Source organism: Micropterus salmoides, unplaced genomic scaffold (assembly GCF_014851395.1).
Source record: "Micropterus salmoides isolate LMB-PRFRI ecotype aquatic unplaced genomic scaffold, ASM1485139v1 Ms_hic_scaffold_17, whole genome shotgun sequence".
NCBI classification, from domain to species: Eukaryota; Metazoa; Chordata; class Actinopteri; order Centrarchiformes; family Centrarchidae; genus Micropterus; species Micropterus salmoides.
The window spans coordinates 15,380,628-15,387,488 of NW_024040817.1; positions in this window are offsets into that span (position 1 = coordinate 15,380,628).

Here is a 6,861-nt window from a genome sequence, read left to right on the forward strand (position 1 = left end):
ATGACTTAGTGTATACTAGGATAGATCAATAATAACAAAAAAAATGGGGGGTATCTGTTTACATAAAACTAAACATGTAGCATTTCCAACCTACTACATCACCATCAATAATTGTGTGTGTGTGGTAAGTGCAACATAACAGCAACAATAATAATGTATTTGATCAATACATTAATGTATTCAGGCAATTCAGAATTCTGTTACTTGGCTGTATGAAGCTGAAGGCTACTCATTTGGCATCTTGCTTGTGAAACAAAAAGTAAATGTATTTAAATAAAATTTATTTTAAATATGACTGCTGCCCAATGCCACAGTTTAGTATGAAGATTTTTTTTTTATTTTGGAAGTGTTATGTATTCCAATTATTTCCTTGTGAAAAATAAACAAATTATTAATGAAATTATATCCCTCTCCTTGGTGGAGTCATTTATTCTAAATTAGCAGCATAGAAAACATGCACATTGTGGCATAGTTTCCTTTGCTGTTGCCTGCTCCTGTGATAAACCTAGTGAATACTAAAGAAGACCATGGTCTCTGTGTGAACTGATTATTTTGTAGAAAAGTAAAAATGTTGAGTATTAAACAATTGCGTGAGTATGAGGAAATTTAAATAAATTGGAAGGAAGTTAGAGTTGTGTTAATATATTTAATGTTTTGTTTGAAAAAAAAATTATACTTATGAGAAGTGCCCTTTTTTACACTTGAGCCCCTGCCAACCAAAATTTTTGTGCGTGTCCCTGTTCCTTTCACATACCTGGACAACAAACACCAACCACAACCACAGCAGGGACAGATCAGGAAACAGAGGGAAAGCACGGGAACACAGGTGTCTTATTTGCTTAGGAAGATTCATAACTGAGTGAAGTGACCCCGAAGTATTTAAGTGGCGGCCATGATAAGAGCTGGTCGAATTCTCTAAAAGCTAAGGAAAGGTGCCTCAATGCTTCCTTTCTCCTTTAGCATAGGGTACACAGGGCAATCCTTTAATGAAAGGAAAGGAGAGAATGCCGTCCCACAATTCCTTGCGGCGGCAACATTTAAGGCGCTGTACGTTCTCAAACTCAAACGATAAAATCCATTGAACACATTTAGCAAAATCCTTGCAACACAGACGCACATTTGAGATACGTGAATAGACTCTCACAATTTCCTTCTTTCTTTTGGTTTGTTTTATTTTGGCTTTGTTGTAGGCCTAATTTAATGCTGTTTCAACACCATTTTATGTTTCAGATTGTTGAAATATACCATAAAAGTAGTAAAGTAGTATTTGAATTTTCTACAATAGAAAACAAAAAAGAAATCACGGACCATGACGGATAAAGGATGTTGATCACCATGTAAGTTACCATTGGCTATTAAGCCTTTTCTCTCTTATGCCATAACTTGCTAATATGCACATCTTAAACTGCCAACAATAACTGAGACCCATGCCAGCTGTGTTACTAGTCTTGTAACGTGATCACAGTGAGGATAATGTTGCAGCGTAGCCTCACGTTATGTATTGCCAGCCTTCAGCAATATCATTAATTAGCCTTATTTTACTTCAGTCATAGACGCTGACACCCTTAACACCTTACAGTTATTACTGTACAAATTACAATTATTTCAGTGTTTCCCTCATATTGATTGATCTGTGGCGGCCTGCTACATTATCAATGCTGACCGCTGTAGCATGTCTACCTATGGTTTTTAATACAAATGATGAATATTAATATTTCAGAAATATTAATCCATAAATCCTCGTTTTCGGGCACCACCGGAAATTCAGTTCGCCCAGGGTCTCCGGACTCCCTAGGTAACGTTATGGGTTTAATAATTACACAATTATTCCTAGTGATCCGTTAGTAGTAATTGCTTAATCATTTCTATAAAATCAGTCAGTCAATCTCATACTGAAGGACGTAACTCCTCCGTTACAGTGACCTGGAGCTAAACAATACACACACAGTTCCTGTAATTTAGGGAAATTTATTAGCTAGCTAAAAGGTCGATATAAATGCGGTTAAATATACATCAAATAAATAAACAATGGCTAAACAGACAGAATGCAAACAATGAGAATGTAGTGGAGTTCAGTGTAAATTGAGTTGTTCTATTGTGGGGAGAATTTGATTTATAGGGAGGAAGAGAACTAATAAGCGCACGTTATATGATACTAACTCGGTTTAATTTGTCTAGGAGTTTTAGGCTGGAATGATTAAGGATTAAAGCTAATGGATTAAAAGACTATTGGACATCAACTCCACCACAAATGCTGTTGGTTTCTTACTGCTTGTTGTTTCTCTCAGCCGGGTTGCTGGTCGGCGGCCTCACGCTAGCTGAGTTTTGTGCGTTCTCGGTTGAGACGGCTTAACAAGCCGTCGGCCGGTCGCTTTCTCTGCCAGGGAATTGATCCTTGGCTCGGGTTGTCGGTTTGATTGTCCATTGTTACTGCTTGCGTAACTAACTCTGTTGTCGTGGGGAAGAGTGAGTTAACTCGACGAAATAAAGCTTAAAAGAACTTGGTCATTCTTGAATTGATGATGTAAAAAATTTACTGTTTGTAAAGGTGACTTTATAAACAAAAGAAAAAGATAAATTCAATGAAAGTTTGCTGGAAGACAAAGAGAACTACATCAAATCACGGCGCTGGGCCAGACCCTTAGGTTGCTAGGAGACGGGAGCACGCTGAGCGCGTGCCGAGAGCTGCTGAAGAGCCGAAGTACAAGAGAAGAGAGCGAGTAACAAAGAGCTCCGCTGTGTTGTTTGTCTGGCCCCTTGGGGCGTCTCCCCAGGGGGCTTGGCTTCCGGTCTCAGGAGGAGGCTTCGGTGCATTAACTTTTAATATGGTCCTAAAGATTATTTGCGCGTATTTTAATCAAATACCTCTCCACAATGTAACCTTAGATGTCAAACGGTTATACCGTTCTTGGTTTCAAGCATTCGATATAAGGAAAGAAAACAATTACTTAGTCGTTGTAATATTAGAATGGTTAACATTACCAGCTAAACACATTTTCAGGATTTCAGAATGAAAGAGACTTAACTCAGTATTTCCTGGATAATATTGGCTGTTACACATTCTTATTTAGAGAATATAAGCAAGTTACACAAACATGGCATCAGATTACGAACAAATAAGTACAGAGTAATACAATTATACAGTAGAAGCGGCATTTCAGAACGATGGCATGTAATACTTAGTTTGTCCTCTAGGGGGACACTGGTCCCACGAGAGAACAATTGACCCTCTCACTAGGGAAGAAATGGTTATTTAACATTAAATTCGAGCTGGAAAACTAAGTAAGTAGCACAGGATAATATTTCTGTATCATGTTCTTTAACAAGAAACTATATAAAACGGTGTTGAAGCATGGCATTAGTATAACATAAATAAAAGGAATATCAGTGAGTTTTGAGGAAGGTTAAACACTGCAAATTAACTTTCTTTATGGATTCTTCTTTTCAACAACAACAACATGGTAATATAACTACTCAAATGGAGAGACCTGCTAAGTAACTTAACAAAGATTATTTAATTAAACAAGGTAATAGGCAAGTTACAAGGAGACAATATTCTTGTTCCCACAAAGGAATCTGGTGTTCTGGAGTTTCTTACCAATTCACATCTGTGTGTGAAGATGAGAATATCTTTTGATGTGAGGTAATTAAACAAAGAGGAAGGACAGTTGCCATGGTTATGTGTGTGGAGGGGCAGTTTAGGGTTTCCTGCCCTCCTTCCAAAAGAGTTCTGATAGGCTGTTCAGAAGAAAGTTAGTTTCTGGTTAGTGTTGATATTGTCATTTTAACAGTCAGGGCATCAAGTCTTATCTCAGCTTCACCAGAGGTGGTAAGTTTTACGATCTAACTGCCCAAAACAACACTTAGGGAAAGCAAACCTTTCACTTGGGTCAGGCTGTCTGTAGGGGGGTAAATATCTCAAATCTCATAATAGCATAAAATAATTAAAACAACACTGGCTGATCCACTACACCGCCACATATTGATTTTTAATTATTTTTTGTTTTTACTATTTAAAATGGGTAAAATCATATATCATTACAGAGGTGCGGGCAGTGCATATAGGCTATTTGCTCAGCACCCTCTTCTGCTCGGTCGCTCCCTTTCTCTGTCTCACCATAGTTATGCTGTAATTCTGTGGGAAACACTATGTTTACATACAATAATTGGGATTCATGTTGATAAATATGGGTGGGCAGGAGGGTGAGTGTGAGCAAGCATTCTCAATGTGACAAACCTGTCCATTATTTGGTGACCCATCGTATATGCCTTTTTGCTATAGGCCTATTGGTAATGAAGTGATATTCCACAGTATTGTCCACCCTTAGATGGCCTGCATTAAAACAACACGGAGTGCAGTGTCAAAGATGCGCTTTTCGTAGTCCACCTTCAGAACATTGTAGTTTCATCAAGGCAGGTCTGTCAGTAACATCCACCATCGCATAATTACGTCGCCCAAAGAGCAGTCGGATTCTCTGAGTCGTCTTTTCCTAATTTCCTAAGGTCGTCCTTATGAATTCTCCTTCAATTCAATTTCAATTTCAATTTCAATTTTATTTATATAGCGCCAAATCACAACAACAGTTATCTCACAGCGCTTTTCATAAAAGAGCAGGTCTAGACCGTACTCTATGATGCTATTTACAGAAGCCCAACAGTTCCCACCAAGAGCAAGCACTAGGCGACAGAGGCAAGGAAAAACTTCCTTTTAAGAGGCAGAAACCTCGAGCAGAACCATGGCTCAGGGTGGGCGGCCATCTGCCTCGACCGGTTGGGGTGAAGGAGAGAGAGAAGGGGGGGGGGGGGGGGGGGGGTACAGACAGTAAAGGTGATGTTGCTATAGACAAAAAAAATAAAAAAAAATAAAATGAAAAATGGTACAGAAATTTATAGTAGTGTTAACGATTACAGTCGTAATGTTAATGATTATAATAACAATAATAATAACAGGACTAGCAACAATAGTCATTGCAGCAGAGGGTGTCGAGCAGGAACACGGGGGCAGCAGGTGACCCGCAGCCACAGATCCAGACTCCACAGCTCCAGAGCAAGAAACACCTGCAGGAAGTGATAGGAGGAGAGAGGAGAGGGACGAGAAAGCACAAGACTACCAGAAAGGGGAGAAGTTGTGTTAGTAACATGCAATAATGGGATGAGGTTGCATACAGAGGGAGAGAAAGTAGAGGAGAGAGGAGCTCAGTGCATCATAGGAAATCCCCCGGCAGTCTAGGCCTATAGCAGCATAACTAAGGGATGGTTCAGGACTAACCTGAGCCAGCCCTAACTATAAGCTTTATCAAAGAGGAAAGTCTTAAGCCTACTCTTAAATGTGGAGATGGTGTCCTTCACATCTTTCCTTGACCTCATGACGTTTTCCATTAAGGTCAAGGAAAGATGCAGCAATAGCCTAAGCCTGATAAGGAGGTTGGCCAGGGGAGGAGTTAAGTCAAGGCCGCTACACATTAACCTGCACTTGGGGAAACGTTTCCCACCACACAAACTTTATAATCCAAGTATTTTTTTAGGAATATGGAAGAGCTGTGTTTACACCTTTAAAATGGTACGGGGCTAACACTTGAAATGATCCACTGAGAGAGTTAATGTCCAACACTACACAAAAGTGTTATATATAACTAAAACCGGTTGGTGTTAAGAAGTGATCAATTTTAACTCCAAAAAGATTCAAAAGTTACACTAAATTAGTGTTAAGGTACCAACACTCCAAAAATAGTTACATTAACAGTCTTTGATGTGGACCCATATAGACACTTTAAAAGTGTTAAAATCAACTCTGACCGTGTTAATTTGGGTTTGCTGATTTTACTGTGTGGACGAGATGACTCAGTGTCTGTTCTCTTTTATTTCAGTGAGGTCCAGGGCCAGGGAGTAACGTATTACATGTAACGGCATTACGTAATCAGGATACAAAAATAAAGTTACTGTATTCCCACACGGCCTTTCTTATTTCCCAAATTTCATTTTAAAGAGACGTGAATTAAATACGACCTGTTACACAGCTGCATCATCTGTCCACTGTTTCAGCTGTGATCTCTGCAGACCAGCTTTTGGCATTAAAGGCTACAGATCATATCTTCACAATCCAGAGACATGTCTGTCAACATTATGACACGTAGAAACATCTCGAGGTTCCAATAAACATTATAGCATCTGTTGAAAACAGTCATAGATTACAGCAGCCTAATCATTAAGACTACACAGCAATACTTTTTTTGCGGTGTGCCTTTTGCCTGAAAACAGGAAATTACTTCAGCCCTCAGCCTGATGAGGTGAACGTTTCATCATCAGTCCCTTTACAAAATGACACTGTAACATTTATCTCATATTCCCAATTAAAACTGTATACTCTACTATATGTCTGTTTCTGTATAAGTACATTGCATTATCCCTCATTAAGTCCTTACACACAAAATCCTTACGCATTTTGAATGAAACATTTTATTTTGAAGGAGATATAAGGTATTTTGCATTTTGTGTGCAATTTTGGGAATTGTGTGTTGAGTTTTGAAAAAAGGAGACACTTCTGAAAATGTGTGTAAGCAGTTGTAAAAAAAACAAAACAAGAGTCAGAATTCCTTGTACGTGTGGTTTAAACCAGTGGTTCTCTAAGTGGGGTCTGGGGACCCCCAGGTTGTCCCCAGCAAAAAGGGGAATCATTTTCACTATATTATTATTAACACTAAAAATATTTTTAAATTTTGGAGGATGTAGTTTTGGTATTGAACTACTGCATTATTCTGAGGCGTTTCCGTTGATCCTCTATGGAGATTTGCATTCTCATTCCCCCCTCCTTATCTACATATATACACAGTGTAGATTCCTCTGCTCAAACCTTGATCAAAA